Below are 17412 nucleotides of genomic sequence, written 5' to 3'. Positions count from 1 at the left end.
ACTTCAGGATGTTAGTGACAGTTATTTAAGAAATCTCAGGTGCAAAAAAGAAAAAAATCTGACAACTTCAAAGGTCCTTCAAGGTATCACACCGGTAATTGACCAATCAAAATGAACTTAGTCAATTGTAGTTCCATACATAATAAAGAAATATTTTTTTATTGTGAGAAATTTTTTTAATTTCCCTTATTCTATTTTTACATTTTTGGTATCTGTGCTTAGGATATTTTATGTACTTTGTAAAATATTAAAGGTTTTTGACAGGAACTATTTCTTTCGGGGCATAGGAGGCCACTTCCTGGGGTGCACACAGGATGTTTATAAACACATTGAATACACGTGGTTTTGAGGGTATTCCTGTTTGCGGATGGAGAAAATCAGAAAATGCCGTGTAGGTACCCTATTTTTTGGTGTCAGCTGATGTGACTGGTAACGTTTAACACTTCCTGCTAAATATTTTTTCATGAATTCGAATACCTGATTTTTAATGATTTTTTATTCTATATAGAATTACATAGTGAAAACAATTACCGGTGTGATACCTTGAAGGTGATTGTGTAAAATCATCTACACCCATATTAAAGGCAGTTTTAATTTTATAAAGGCATATTTCAACAAAATATGTCATTTTATGAACTTTCTGTGTGAAAGCACATATTTCTAAATTTAGAAGCAGGGTTGACATTAATTTATACAGATTTCTATGTAAAATACTAATGACATGTCATGTTTTAACCTCAAAACTCCAAATTATGACTTTCAAAGGAGGATTATGCATCTGACATGTAGAAAGAAGTTAGAAAATGTTGGTTTTTTATTTTATATGACTTTAAACTCTGTGCACCACCTGACCGCAGTCAATTATAGTGTCTACAGCCTTTGCCGTAAAAGCACTTTAGGCTGATTTTTTCAAGAATAGACTAATTCTGGGTTTGCGAATGAGTTTTCAACAAAAGCGACAACTGCGATTAAATGTGAAGAAGTAAAACATGTTTTTAAAAAGTGTTAAATTTTACAGAGACTGGGTTTACTTTCATTTTATTCACCTTAAGTGATTCATTTATTACTGGAGTGGAGGAATAGAAATAATGAAATGAGTTAAATTTGTCTAACAAAAGTAATGCACAAATAAAATTTATTAAGAATTTTTCAAAAATAAGAAGCTTATGACCAAAAATGCATAAATACTGTCAGGGCATGAGAGTGAATACTTATTCTGAGTCCCAACCATGCATCACACATATGGTGCAGAATGTCACTTAGCGCCATGGTATGCCTGTTATGGTTCTCTAGACTTTTTCCATGCTTTCGCAGCTGACATTCAAGATTTTTCAGTTTGCCGGAGAATGTTTTTTGTCATTTTACAACTTTTATGTAGGTGTTGACCCTCTCTTTTAAATTAAGTCTCAGTCAGGATGTTTATTTTAGCATGATTTGTTAAACACATTAATATACTGAAATATTAATAAATTACAAATTAAAGTGATGAAGAAATTTGACATATTTACACAATCAAAATATCAGAATAACCATAATTCAGCTAATAAAATGCCATGTTCTTCTTTTGTCACTTCCTATAAATTTTATCAGCATTTTTTGTACACCCACCCACCTCCAAGAATCATGGAGGATGGCCTGATATTAGTTTCTTTGTTGCATTTATTCACATTTAAAAGTGTTAAGACCCATAAAAATGTTTAAGATTTATATTTTCAAATTTAAATGTTGAATTTTTATGTAAATTTGGTGAAACAAAAAGCTGTAATCTTGAATTAATCATGCAAATTCATCAAACACCTTTGAAATTCCTGAGTAATTCAGTGAAAAGAGGATAATTATGTATGTTCAATTGGAATTTCATGGCTAATTTGTGTCTGCAGAGAAAGCCAGTTACATAAATCACAACAATAAATTACATCTGAATTGTTTTCTCCATTTTCTTATCATCAAAGCAAGTTTAATGGAGTGTCAGAGCTGTCTAGAACCTCCCCAGATGCTGATATCATTTGGACTGCCCTGTGTTACAACACAGCTTTTAGATAAACTTCTGCATAGCAGGTTGTAGACAAGAACCTAGGCTTTATTTGGAACATAAATTGACCCGATGCAGATTTTATTATCAGCCTAATATTTAACAATTTCTGTAAATTTTGTCATTCTTAGGAGGGTAAAATGCAATTTTGTTATGTAATAATTGCATAATGGTCTCAGACTTGTGAATTATTTTTTGTTTGTTGTGAAGAACAATGCATATACTCTCCACGGATACAAAATTGGTTGCCAGGCTTAGTCTATTAAGGATGAAATTCTGCTTCAAAATATGCACAAAAAACTTCTGTCAGAGTGCTCAGTGTGTATTCTTGACTGCTCTGGAGTAAGGGAGATAAATGCATCATATCTCCAGCAATAATGGGAATTAGATCCCCAGACTTCAGGATGTTAGTGACAGTTATTTAAGAAATCTCAGGTGCAAAAAAGAAAAAAATCTGACAACTTCAAAGGTCCTTCAAGGTATCACACCGGTAATTGACCAATCAAAATGAACTTAGTCAATTGTAGTTCCATACATAATAAAGAAATATTTTTTTATTGTGAGAAATTTTTTTAATTTCCCTTATTCTATTTTTACATTTTTGGTATCTGTGCTTAGGATATTTTATGTACTTTGTAAAATATTAAAGGTTTTTGACAGGAACTATTTCTTTCGGGGCATAGGAGGCCACTTCCTGGGGTGCACACAGGATGTTTATAAACACATTGAATACACGTGGTTTTGAGGGTATTCCTGTTTGCGGATGGAGAAAATCAGAAAATGCCGTGTAGGTACCCTATTTTTTGGTGTCAGCTGATGTGACTGGTAACGTTTAACACTTCCTGCTAAATATTTTTTCATGAATTCGAATACCTGATTTTTAATGATTTTTTATTCTATATAGAATTACATAGTGAAAACAATTACCGGTGTGATACCTTGAAGGTGATTGTGTAAAATCATCTACACCCATATTAAAGGCAGTTTTAATTTTATAAAGGCATATTTCAACAAAATATGTCATTTTATGAACTTTCTGTGTGAAAGCACATATTTCTAAATTTAGAAGCAGGGTTGACATTAATTTATACAGATTTCTATGTAAAATACTAATGACATGTCATGTTTTAACCTCAAAACTCCAAATTATGACTTTCAAAGGAGGATTATGCATCTGACATGTAGAAAGAAGTTAGAAAATGTTGGTTTTTTATTTTATATGACTTTAAACTCTGTGCACCACCTGACCGCAGTCAATTATAGTGTCTACAGCCTTTGCCGTAAAAGCACTTTAGGCTGATTTTTTCAAGAATAGACTAATTCTGGGTTTGCGAATGAGTTTTCAACAAAAGCGACAACTGCGATTAAATGTGAAGAAGTAAAACATGTTTTTAAAAAGTGTTAAATTTTACAGAGACTGGGTTTACTTTCATTTTATTCACCTTAAGTGATTCATTTATTACTGGAGTGGAGGAATAGAAATAATGAAATGAGTTAAATTTGTCTAACAAAAGTAATGCACAAATAAAATTTATTAAGAATTTTTCAAAAATAAGAAGCTTATGACCAAAAATGCATAAATACTGTCAGGGCATGAGAGTGAATACTTATTCTGAGTCCCAACCATGCATCACACATATGGTGCAGAATGTCACTTAGCGCCATGGTATGCCTGTTATGGTTCTCTAGACTTTTTCCATGCTTTCGCAGCTGACATTCAAGATTTTTCAGTTTGCCGGAGAATGTTTTTTGTCATTTTACAACTTTTATGTAGGTGTTGACCCTCTCTTTTAAATTAAGTCTCAGTCAGGATGTTTATTTTAGCATGATTTGTTAAACACATTAATATACTGAAATATTAATAAATTACAAATTAAAGTGATGAAGAAATTTGACATATTTACACAATCAAAATATCAGAATAACCATAATTCAGCTAATAAAATGCCATGTTCTTCTTTTGTCACTTCCTATAAATTTTATCAGCATTTTTTGTACACCCACCCACCTCCAAGAATCATGGAGGATGGCCTGATATTAGTTTCTTTGTTGCATTTATTCACATTTAAAAGTGTTAAGACCCATAAAAATGTTTAAGATTTATATTTTCAAATTTAAATGTTGAATTTTTATGTAAATTTGGTGAAACAAAAAGCTGTAATCTTGAATTAATCATGCAAATTCATCAAACACCTTTGAAATTCCTGAGTAATTCAGTGAAAAGAGGATAATTATGTATGTTCAATTGGAATTTCATGGCTAATTTGTGTCTGCAGAGAAAGCCAGTTACATAAATCACAACAATAAATTACATCTGAATTGTTTTCTCCATTTTCTTATCATCAAAGCAAGTTTAATGGAGTGTCAGAGCTGTCTAGAACCTCCCCAGATGCTGATATCATTTGGACTGCCCTGTGTTACAACACAGCTTTTAGATAAACTTCTGCATAGCAGGTTGTAGACAAGAACCTAGGCTTTATTTGGAACATAAATTGACCCGATGCAGATTTTATTATCAGCCTAATATTTAACAATTTCTGTAAATTTTGTCATTCTTAGGAGGGTAAAATGCAATTTTGTTATGTAATAATTGCATAATGGTCTCAGACTTGTGAATTATTTTTTGTTTGTTGTGAAGAACAATGCATATACTCTCCACGGATACAAAATTGGTTGCCAGGCTTAGTCTATTAAGGATGAAATTCTGCTTCAAAATATGCACAAAAAACTTCTGTCAGAGTGCTCAGTGTGTATTCTTGACTGCTCTGGAGTAAGGGAGATAAATGCATCATATCTCCAGCAATAATGGGAATTAGATCCCCAGACTTCAGGATGTTAGTGACAGTTATTTAAGAAATCTCAGGTGCAAAAAAGAAAAAAATCTGACAACTTCAAAGGTCCTTCAAGGTATCACACCGGTAATTGACCAATCAAAATGAACTTAGTCAATTGTAGTTCCATACATAATAAAGAAATATTTTTTTATTGTGAGAAATTTTTTTAATTTCCCTTATTCTATTTTTACATTTTTGGTATCTGTGCTTAGGATATTTTATGTACTTTGTAAAATATTAAAGGTTTTTGACAGGAACTATTTCTTTCGGGGCATAGGAGGCCACTTCCTGGGGTGCACACAGGATGTTTATAAACACATTGAATACACGTGGTTTTGAGGGTATTCCTGTTTGCGGATGGAGAAAATCAGAAAATGCCGTGTAGGTACCCTATTTTTTGGTGTCAGCTGATGTGACTGGTAACGTTTAACACTTCCTGCTAAATATTTTTTCATGAATTCGAATACCTGATTTTTAATGATTTTTTATTCTATATAGAATTACATAGTGAAAACAATTACCGGTGTGATACCTTGAAGGTGATTGTGTAAAATCATCTACACCCATATTAAAGGCAGTTTTAATTTTATAAAGGCATATTTCAACAAAATATGTCATTTTATGAACTTTCTGTGTGAAAGCACATATTTCTAAATTTAGAAGCAGGGTTGACATTAATTTATACAGATTTCTATGTAAAATACTAATGACATGTCATGTTTTAACCTCAAAACTCCAAATTATGACTTTCAAAGGAGGATTATGCATCTGACATGTAGAAAGAAGTTAGAAAATGTTGGTTTTTTATTTTATATGACTTTAAACTCTGTGCACCACCTGACCGCAGTCAATTATAGTGTCTACAGCCTTTGCCGTAAAAGCACTTTAGGCTGATTTTTTCAAGAATAGACTAATTCTGGGTTTGCGAATGAGTTTTCAACAAAAGCGACAACTGCGATTAAATGTGAAGAAGTAAAACATGTTTTTAAAAAGTGTTAAATTTTACAGAGACTGGGTTTACTTTCATTTTATTCACCTTAAGTGATTCATTTATTACTGGAGTGGAGGAATAGAAATAATGAAATGAGTTAAATTTGTCTAACAAAAGTAATGCACAAATAAAATTTATTAAGAATTTTTCAAAAATAAGAAGCTTATGACCAAAAATGCATAAATACTGTCAGGGCATGAGAGTGAATACTTATTCTGAGTCCCAACCATGCATCACACATATGGTGCAGAATGTCACTTAGCGCCATGGTATGCCTGTTATGGTTCTCTAGACTTTTTCCATGCTTTCGCAGCTGACATTCAAGATTTTTCAGTTTGCCGGAGAATGTTTTTTGTCATTTTACAACTTTTATGTAGGTGTTGACCCTCTCTTTTAAATTAAGTCTCAGTCAGGATGTTTATTTTAGCATGATTTGTTAAACACATTAATATACTGAAATATTAATAAATTACAAATTAAAGTGATGAAGAAATTTGACATATTTACACAATCAAAATATCAGAATAACCATAATTCAGCTAATAAAATGCCATGTTCTTCTTTTGTCACTTCCTATAAATTTTATCAGCATTTTTTGTACACCCACCCACCTCCAAGAATCATGGAGGATGGCCTGATATTAGTTTCTTTGTTGCATTTATTCACATTTAAAAGTGTTAAGACCCATAAAAATGTTTAAGATTTATATTTTCAAATTTAAATGTTGAATTTTTATGTAAATTTGGTGAAACAAAAAGCTGTAATCTTGAATTAATCATGCAAATTCATCAAACACCTTTGAAATTCCTGAGTAATTCAGTGAAAAGAGGATAATTATGTATGTTCAATTGGAATTTCATGGCTAATTTGTGTCTGCAGAGAAAGCCAGTTACATAAATCACAACAATAAATTACATCTGAATTGTTTTCTCCATTTTCTTATCATCAAAGCAAGTTTAATGGAGTGTCAGAGCTGTCTAGAACCTCCCCAGATGCTGATATCATTTGGACTGCCCTGTGTTACAACACAGCTTTTAGATAAACTTCTGCATAGCAGGTTGTAGACAAGAACCTAGGCTTTATTTGGAACATAAATTGACCCGATGCAGATTTTATTATCAGCCTAATATTTAACAATTTCTGTAAATTTTGTCATTCTTAGGAGGGTAAAATGCAATTTTGTTATGTAATAATTGCATAATGGTCTCAGACTTGTGAATTATTTTTTGTTTGTTGTGAAGAACAATGCATATACTCTCCACGGATACAAAATTGGTTGCCAGGCTTAGTCTATTAAGGATGAAATTCTGCTTCAAAATATGCACAAAAAACTTCTGTCAGAGTGCTCAGTGTGTATTCTTGACTGCTCTGGAGTAAGGGAGATAAATGCATCATATCTCCAGCAATAATGGGAATTAGATCCCCAGACTTCAGGATGTTAGTGACAGTTATTTAAGAAATCTCAGGTGCAAAAAAGAAAAAAATCTGACAACTTCAAAGGTCCTTCAAGGTATCACACCGGTAATTGACCAATCAAAATGAACTTAGTCAATTGTAGTTCCATACATAATAAAGAAATATTTTTTTATTGTGAGAAATTTTTTTAATTTCCCTTATTCTATTTTTACATTTTTGGTATCTGTGCTTAGGATATTTTATGTACTTTGTAAAATATTAAAGGTTTTTGACAGGAACTATTTCTTTCGGGGCATAGGAGGCCACTTCCTGGGGTGCACACAGGATGTTTATAAACACATTGAATACACGTGGTTTTGAGGGTATTCCTGTTTGCGGATGGAGAAAATCAGAAAATGCCGTGTAGGTACCCTATTTTTTGGTGTCAGCTGATGTGACTGGTAACGTTTAACACTTCCTGCTAAATATTTTTTCATGAATTCGAATACCTGATTTTTAATGATTTTTTATTCTATATAGAATTACATAGTGAAAACAATTACCGGTGTGATACCTTGAAGGTGATTGTGTAAAATCATCTACACCCATATTAAAGGCAGTTTTAATTTTATAAAGGCATATTTCAACAAAATATGTCATTTTATGAACTTTCTGTGTGAAAGCACATATTTCTAAATTTAGAAGCAGGGTTGACATTAATTTATACAGATTTCTATGTAAAATACTAATGACATGTCATGTTTTAACCTCAAAACTCCAAATTATGACTTTCAAAGGAGGATTATGCATCTGACATGTAGAAAGAAGTTAGAAAATGTTGGTTTTTTATTTTATATGACTTTAAACTCTGTGCACCACCTGACCGCAGTCAATTATAGTGTCTACAGCCTTTGCCGTAAAAGCACTTTAGGCTGATTTTTTCAAGAATAGACTAATTCTGGGTTTGCGAATGAGTTTTCAACAAAAGCGACAACTGCGATTAAATGTGAAGAAGTAAAACATGTTTTTAAAAAGTGTTAAATTTTACAGAGACTGGGTTTACTTTCATTTTATTCACCTTAAGTGATTCATTTATTACTGGAGTGGAGGAATAGAAATAATGAAATGAGTTAAATTTGTCTAACAAAAGTAATGCACAAATAAAATTTATTAAGAATTTTTCAAAAATAAGAAGCTTATGACCAAAAATGCATAAATACTGTCAGGGCATGAGAGTGAATACTTATTCTGAGTCCCAACCATGCATCACACATATGGTGCAGAATGTCACTTAGCACCATGGTATGCCTGTTATGGTTCTCTAGACTTTTTCCATGCTTTCGCAGCTGACATTCAAGATTTTTCAGTTTGCCGGAGAATGTTTTTTGTCATTTTACAACTTTTATGTAGGTGTTGACCCTCTCTTTTAAATTAAGTCTCAGTCAGGATGTTTATTTTAGCATGATTTGTTAAACACATTAATATACTGAAATATTAATAAATTACAAATTAAAGTGATGAAGAAATTTGACATATTTACACAATCAAAATATCAGAATAACCATAATTCAGCTAATAAAATGCCATGTTCTTCTTTTGTCACTTCCTATAAATTTTATCAGCATTTTTTGTACACCCACCCACCTCCAAGAATCATGGAGGATGGCCTGATATTAGTTTCTTTGTTGCATTTATTCACATTTAAAAGTGTTAAGACCCATAAAAATGTTTAAGATTTATATTTTCAAATTTAAATGTTGAATTTTTATGTAAATTTGGTGAAACAAAAAGCTGTAATCTTGAATTAATCATGCAAATTCATCAAACACCTTTGAAATTCCTGAGTAATTCAGTGAAAAGAGGATAATTATGTATGTTCAATTGGAATTTCATGGCTAATTTGTGTCTGCAGAGAAAGCCAGTTACATAAATCACAACAATAAATTACATCTGAATTGTTTTCTCCATTTTCTTATCATCAAAGCAAGTTTAATGGAGTGTCAGAGCTGTCTAGAACCTCCCCAGATGCTGATATCATTTGGACTGCCCTGTGTTACAACACAGCTTTTAGATAAACTTCTGCATAGCAGGTTGTAGACAAGAACCTAGGCTTTATTTGGAACATAAATTGACCCGATGCAGATTTTATTATCAGCCTAATATTTAACAATTTCTGTAAATTTTGTCATTCTTAGGAGGGTAAAATGCAATTTTGTTATGTAATAATTGCATAATGGTCTCAGACTTGTGAATTATTTTTTGTTTGTTGTGAAGAACAATGCATATACTCTCCACGGATACAAAATTGGTTGCCAGGCTTAGTCTATTAAGGATGAAATTCTGCTTCAAAATATGCACAAAAAACTTCTGTCAGAGTGCTCAGTGTGTATTCTTGACTGCTCTGGAGTAAGGGAGATAAATGCATCATATCTCCAGCAATAATGGGAATTAGATCCCCAGACTTCAGGATGTTAGTGACAGTTATTTAAGAAATCTCAGGTGCAAAAAAGAAAAAAATCTGACAACTTCAAAGGTCCTTCAAGGTATCACACCGGTAATTGACCAATCAAAATGAACTTAGTCAATTGTAGTTCCATACATAATAAAGAAATATTTTTTTATTGTGAGAAATTTTTTTAATTTCCCTTATTCTATTTTTACATTTTTGGTATCTGTGCTTAGGATATTTTATGTACTTTGTAAAATATTAAAGGTTTTTGACAGGAACTATTTCTTTCGGGGCATAGGAGGCCACTTCCTGGGGTGCACACAGGATGTTTATAAACACATTGAATACACGTGGTTTTGAGGGTATTCCTGTTTGCGGATGGAGAAAATCAGAAAATGCCGTGTAGGTACCCTATTTTTTGGTGTCAGCTGATGTGACTGGTAACGTTTAACACTTCCTGCTAAATATTTTTTCATGAATTCGAATACCTGATTTTTAATGATTTTTTATTCTATATAGAATTACATAGTGAAAACAATTACCGGTGTGATACCTTGAAGGTGATTGTGTAAAATCATCTACACCCATATTAAAGGCAGTTTTAATTTTATAAAGGCATATTTCAACAAAATATGTCATTTTATGAACTTTCTGTGTGAAAGCACATATTTCTAAATTTAGAAGCAGGGTTGACATTAATTTATACAGATTTCTATGTAAAATACTAATGACATGTCATGTTTTAACCTCAAAACTCCAAATTATGACTTTCAAAGGAGGATTATGCATCTGACATGTAGAAAGAAGTTAGAAAATGTTGGTTTTTTATTTTATATGACTTTAAACTCTGTGCACCACCTGACCGCAGTCAATTATAGTGTCTACAGCCTTTGCCGTAAAAGCACTTTAGGCTGATTTTTTCAAGAATAGACTAATTCTGGGTTTGCGAATGAGTTTTCAACAAAAGCGACAACTGCGATTAAATGTGAAGAAGTAAAACATGTTTTTAAAAAGTGTTAAATTTTACAGAGACTGGGTTTACTTTCATTTTATTCACCTTAAGTGATTCATTTATTACTGGAGTGGAGGAATAGAAATAATGAAATGAGTTAAATTTGTCTAACAAAAGTAATGCACAAATAAAATTTATTAAGAATTTTTCAAAAATAAGAAGCTTATGACCAAAAATGCATAAATACTGTCAGGGCATGAGAGTGAATACTTATTCTGAGTCCCAACCATGCATCACACATATGGTGCAGAATGTCACTTAGCGCCATGGTATGCCTGTTATGGTTCTCTAGACTTTTTCCATGCTTTCGCAGCTGACATTCAAGATTTTTCAGTTTGCCGGAGAATGTTTTTTGTCATTTTACAACTTTTATGTAGGTGTTGACCCTCTCTTTTAAATTAAGTCTCAGTCAGGATGTTTATTTTAGCATGATTTGTTAAACACATTAATATACTGAAATATTAATAAATTACAAATTAAAGTGATGAAGAAATTTGACATATTTACACAATCAAAATATCAGAATAACCATAATTCAGCTAATAAAATGCCATGTTCTTCTTTTGTCACTTCCTATAAATTTTATCAGCATTTTTTGTACACCCACCCACCTCCAAGAATCATGGAGGATGGCCTGATATTAGTTTCTTTGTTGCATTTATTCACATTTAAAAGTGTTAAGACCCATAAAAATGTTTAAGATTTATATTTTCAAATTTAAATGTTGAATTTTTATGTAAATTTGGTGAAACAAAAAGCTGTAATCTTGAATTAATCATGCAAATTCATCAAACACCTTTGAAATTCCTGAGTAATTCAGTGAAAAGAGGATAATTATGTATGTTCAATTGGAATTTCATGGCTAATTTGTGTCTGCAGAGAAAGCCAGTTACATAAATCACAACAATAAATTACATCTGAATTGTTTTCTCCATTTTCTTATCATCAAAGCAAGTTTAATGGAGTGTCAGAGCTGTCTAGAACCTCCCCAGATGCTGATATCATTTGGACTGCCCTGTGTTACAACACAGCTTTTAGATAAACTTCTGCATAGCAGGTTGTAGACAAGAACCTAGGCTTTATTTGGAACATAAATTGACCCGATGCAGATTTTATTATCAGCCTAATATTTAACAATTTCTGTAAATTTTGTCATTCTTAGGAGGGTAAAATGCAATTTTGTTATGTAATAATTGCATAATGGTCTCAGACTTGTGAATTATTTTTTGTTTGTTGTGAAGAACAATGCATATACTCTCCACGGATACAAAATTGGTTGCCAGGCTTAGTCTATTAAGGATGAAATTCTGCTTCAAAATATGCACAAAAAACTTCTGTCAGAGTGCTCAGTGTGTATTCTTGACTGCTCTGGAGTAAGGGAGATAAATGCATCATATCTCCAGCAATAATGGGAATTAGATCCCCAGACTTCAGGATGTTAGTGACAGTTATTTAAGAAATCTCAGGTGCAAAAAAGAAAAAAATCTGACAACTTCAAAGGTCCTTCAAGGTATCACACCGGTAATTGACCAATCAAAATGAACTTAGTCAATTGTAGTTCCATACATAATAAAGAAATATTTTTTTATTGTGAGAAATTTTTTTAATTTCCCTTATTCTATTTTTACATTTTTGGTATCTGTGCTTAGGATATTTTATGTACTTTGTAAAATATTAAAGGTTTTTGACAGGAACTATTTCTTTCGGGGCATAGGAGGCCACTTCCTGGGGTGCACACAGGATGTTTATAAACACATTGAATACACGTGGTTTTGAGGGTATTCCTGTTTGCGGATGGAGAAAATCAGAAAATGCCGTGTAGGTACCCTATTTTTTGGTGTCAGCTGATGTGACTGGTAACGTTTAACACTTCCTGCTAAATATTTTTTCATGAATTCGAATACCTGATTTTTAATGATTTTTTATTCTATATAGAATTACATAGTGAAAACAATTACCGGTGTGATACCTTGAAGGTGATTGTGTAAAATCATCTACACCCATATTAAAGGCAGTTTTAATTTTATAAAGGCATATTTCAACAAAATATGTCATTTTATGAACTTTCTGTGTGAAAGCACATATTTCTAAATTTAGAAGCAGGGTTGACATTAATTTATACAGATTTCTATGTAAAATACTAATGACATGTCATGTTTTAACCTCAAAACTCCAAATTATGACTTTCAAAGGAGGATTATGCATCTGACATGTAGAAAGAAGTTAGAAAATGTTGGTTTTTTATTTTATATGACTTTAAACTCTGTGCACCACCTGACCGCAGTCAATTATAGTGTCTACAGCCTTTGCCGTAAAAGCACTTTAGGCTGATTTTTTCAAGAATAGACTAATTCTGGGTTTGCGAATGAGTTTTCAACAAAAGCGACAACTGCGATTAAATGTGAAGAAGTAAAACATGTTTTTAAAAAGTGTTAAATTTTACAGAGACTGGGTTTACTTTCATTTTATTCACCTTAAGTGATTCATTTATTACTGGAGTGGAGGAATAGAAATAATGAAATGAGTTAAATTTGTCTAACAAAAGTAATGCACAAATAAAATTTATTAAGAATTTTTCAAAAATAAGAAGCTTATGACCAAAAATGCATAAATACTGTCAGGGCATGAGAGTGAATACTTATTCTGAGTCCCAACCATGCATCACACATATGGTGCAGAATGTCACTTAGCGCCATGGTATGCCTGTTATGGTTCTCTAGACTTTTTCCATGCTTTCGCAGCTGACATTCAAGATTTTTCAGTTTGCCGGAGAATGTTTTTTGTCATTTTACAACTTTTATGTAGGTGTTGACCCTCTCTTTTAAATTAAGTCTCAGTCAGGATGTTTATTTTAGCATGATTTGTTAAACACATTAATATACTGAAATATTAATAAATTACAAATTAAAGTGATGAAGAAATTTGACATATTTACACAATCAAAATATCAGAATAACCATAATTCAGCTAATAAAATGCCATGTTCTTCTTTTGTCACTTCCTATAAATTTTATCAGCATTTTTTGTACACCCACCCACCTCCAAGAATCATGGAGGATGGCCTGATATTAGTTTCTTTGTTGCATTTATTCACATTTAAAAGTGTTAAGACCCATAAAAATGTTTAAGATTTATATTTTCAAATTTAAATGTTGAATTTTTATGTAAATTTGGTGAAACAAAAAGCTGTAATCTTGAATTAATCATGCAAATTCATCAAACACCTTTGAAATTCCTGAGTAATTCAGTGAAAAGAGGATAATTATGTATGTTCAATTGGAATTTCATGGCTAATTTGTGTCTGCAGAGAAAGCCAGTTACATAAATCACAACAATAAATTACATCTGAATTGTTTTCTCCATTTTCTTATCATCAAAGCAAGTTTAATGGAGTGTCAGAGCTGTCTAGAACCTCCCCAGATGCTGATATCATTTGGACTGCCCTGTGTTACAACACAGCTTTTAGATAAACTTCTGCATAGCAGGTTGTAGACAAGAACCTAGGCTTTATTTGGAACATAAATTGACCCGATGCAGATTTTATTATCAGCCTAATATTTAACAATTTCTGTAAATTTTGTCATTCTTAGGAGGGTAAAATGCAATTTTGTTATGTAATAATTGCATAATGGTCTCAGACTTGTGAATTATTTTTTGTTTGTTGTGAAGAACAATGCATATACTCTCCACGGATACAAAATTGGTTGCCAGGCTTAGTCTATTAAGGATGAAATTCTGCTTCAAAATATGCACAAAAAACTTCTGTCAGAGTGCTCAGTGTGTATTCTTGACTGCTCTGGAGTAAGGGAGATAAATGCATCATATCTCCAGCAATAATGGGAATTAGATCCCCAGACTTCAGGATGTTAGTGACAGTTATTTAAGAAATCTCAGGTGCAAAAAAGAAAAAAATCTGACAACTTCAAAGGTCCTTCAAGGTATCACACCGGTAATTGACCAATCAAAATGAACTTAGTCAATTGTAGTTCCATACATAATAAAGAAATATTTTTTTATTGTGAGAAATTTTTTTAATTTCCCTTATTCTATTTTTACATTTTTGGTATCTGTGCTTAGGATATTTTATGTACTTTGTAAAATATTAAAGGTTTTTGACAGGAACTATTTCTTTCGGGGCATAGGAGGCCACTTCCTGGGGTGCACACAGGATGTTTATAAACACATTGAATACACGTGGTTTTGAGGGTATTCCTGTTTGCGGATGGAGAAAATCAGAAAATGCCGTGTAGGTACCCTATTTTTTGGTGTCAGCTGATGTGACTGGTAACGTTTAACACTTCCTGCTAAATATTTTTTCATGAATTCGAATACCTGATTTTTAATGATTTTTTATTCTATATAGAATTACATAGTGAAAACAATTACCGGTGTGATACCTTGAAGGTGATTGTGTAAAATCATCTACACCCATATTAAAGGCAGTTTTAATTTTATAAAGGCATATTTCAACAAAATATGTCATTTTATGAACTTTCTGTGTGAAAGCACATATTTCTAAATTTAGAAGCAGGGTTGACATTAATTTATACAGATTTCTATGTAAAATACTAATGACATGTCATGTTTTAACCTCAAAACTCCAAATTATGACTTTCAAAGGAGGATTATGCATCTGACATGTAGAAAGAAGTTAGAAAATGTTGGTTTTTTATTTTATATGACTTTAAACTCTGTGCACCACCTGACCGCAGTCAATTATAGTGTCTACAGCCTTTGCCGTAAAAGCACTTTAGGCTGATTTTTTCAAGAATAGACTAATTCTGGGTTTGCGAATGAGTTTTCAACAAAAGCGACAACTGCGATTAAATGTGAAGAAGTAAAACATGTTTTTAAAAAGTGTTAAATTTTACAGAGACTGGGTTTACTTTCATTTTATTCACCTTAAGTGATTCATTTATTACTGGAGTGGAGGAATAGAAATAATGAAATGAGTTAAATTTGTCTAACAAAAGTAATGCACAAATAAAATTTATTAAGAATTTTTCAAAAATAAGAAGCTTATGACCAAAAATGCATAAATACTGTCAGGGCATGAGAGTGAATACTTATTCTGAGTCCCAACCATGCATCACACATATGGTGCAGAATGTCACTTAGCGCCATGGTATGCCTGTTATGGTTCTCTAGACTTTTTCCATGCTTTCGCAGCTGACATTCAAGATTTTTCAGTTTGCCGGAGAATGTTTTTTGTCATTTTACAACTTTTATGTAGGTGTTGACCCTCTCTTTTAAATTAAGTCTCAGTCAGGATGTTTATTTTAGCATGATTTGTTAAACACATTAATATACTGAAATATTAATAAATTACAAATTAAAGTGATGAAGAAATTTGACATATTTACACAATCAAAATATCAGAATAACCATAATTCAGCTAATAAAATGCCATGTTCTTCTTTTGTCACTTCCTATAAATTTTATCAGCATTTTTTGTACACCCACCCACCTCCAAGAATCATGGAGGATGGCCTGATATTAGTTTCTTTGTTGCATTTATTCACATTTAAAAGTGTTAAGACCCATAAAAATGTTTAAGATTTATATTTTCAAATTTAAATGTTGAATTTTTATGTAAATTTGGTGAAACAAAAAGCTGTAATCTTGAATTAATCATGCAAATTCATCAAACACCTTTGAAATTCCTGAGTAATTCAGTGAAAAGAGGATAATTATGTATGTTCAATTGGAATTTCATGGCTAATTTGTGTCTGCAGAGAAAGCCAGTTACATAAATCACAACAATAAATTACATCTGAATTGTTTTCTCCATTTTCTTATCATCAAAGCAAGTTTAATGGAGTGTCAGAGCTGTCTAGAACCTCCCCAGATGCTGATATCATTTGGACTGCCCTGTGTTACAACACAGCTTTTAGATAAACTTCTGCATAGCAGGTTGTAGACAAGAACCTAGGCTTTATTTGGAACATAAATTGACCCGATGCAGATTTTATTATCAGCCTAATATTTAACAATTTCTGTAAATTTTGTCATTCTTAGGAGGGTAAAATGCAATTTTGTTATGTAATAATTGCATAATGGTCTCAGACTTGTGAATTATTTTTTGTTTGTTGTGAAGAACAATGCATATACTCTCCACGGATACAAAATTGGTTGCCAGGCTTAGTCTATTAAGGATGAAATTCTGCTTCAAAATATGCACAAAAAACTTCTGTCAGAGTGCTCAGTGTGTATTCTTGACTGCTCTGGAGTAAGGGAGATAAATGCATCATATCTCCAGCAATAATGGGAATTAGATCCCCAGACTTCAGGATGTTAGTGACAGTTATTTAAGAAATCTCAGGTGCAAAAAAGAAAAAAATCTGACAACTTCAAAGGTCCTTCAAGGTATCACACCGGTAATTGACCAATCAAAATGAACTTAGTCAATTGTAGTTCCATACATAATAAAGAAATATTTTTTTATTGTGAGAAATTTTTTTAATTTCCCTTATTCTATTTTTACATTTTTGGTATCTGTGCTTAGGATATTTTATGTACTTTGTAAAATATTAAAGGTTTTTGACAGGAACTATTTCTTTCGGGGCATAGGAGGCCACTTCCTGGGGTGCACACAGGATGTTTATAAACACATTGAATACACGTGGTTTTGAGGGTATTCCTGTTTGCGGATGGAGAAAATCAGAAAATGCCGTGTAGGTACCCTATTTTTTGGTGTCA

General features: G+C 32.1%; 1 long non-coding RNA gene across 8 annotated transcripts; it reads left to right on the top strand.

The window, feature by feature from the left end:
• The first annotated feature begins 280 nt into the window (after positions 1-280).
• Positions 281-17380, top strand: LOC133178023 (uncharacterized). Of its 8 annotated transcripts, none has more exons than XR_009719952.1 (8): positions 281-391; positions 2716-2819; positions 5121-5247; positions 7549-7675; positions 9977-10103; positions 12405-12531; positions 14833-14959; positions 17261-17380. It is a non-coding gene; the product is annotated as an uncharacterized LOC133178023 (long non-coding RNA). The 8 variants fall into 8 exon arrangements; XR_009719951.1 differs by having other exon boundaries at positions 2693-2819; positions 5144-5247; XR_009719950.1 differs by having other exon boundaries at positions 2693-2819; positions 7572-7675.
• The last annotated feature ends 32 nt before the right edge of the window (positions 17381-17412 follow it).

The sequence above is a fragment of the Saccostrea echinata genome, unplaced genomic scaffold, assembly GCF_033153115.1.
Source record: "Saccostrea echinata isolate AGI-Se365-2 ecotype Australia unplaced genomic scaffold, CSIRO_AGI_Sech_v1 ptg000337l, whole genome shotgun sequence".
Lineage (NCBI taxonomy): Eukaryota > Metazoa > Mollusca > Bivalvia > Ostreida > Ostreidae > Saccostrea > Saccostrea echinata.
Note: the sequence above shows the minus strand (reverse complement) of the source record. Positions and strands in the feature narration are given on the sequence as shown.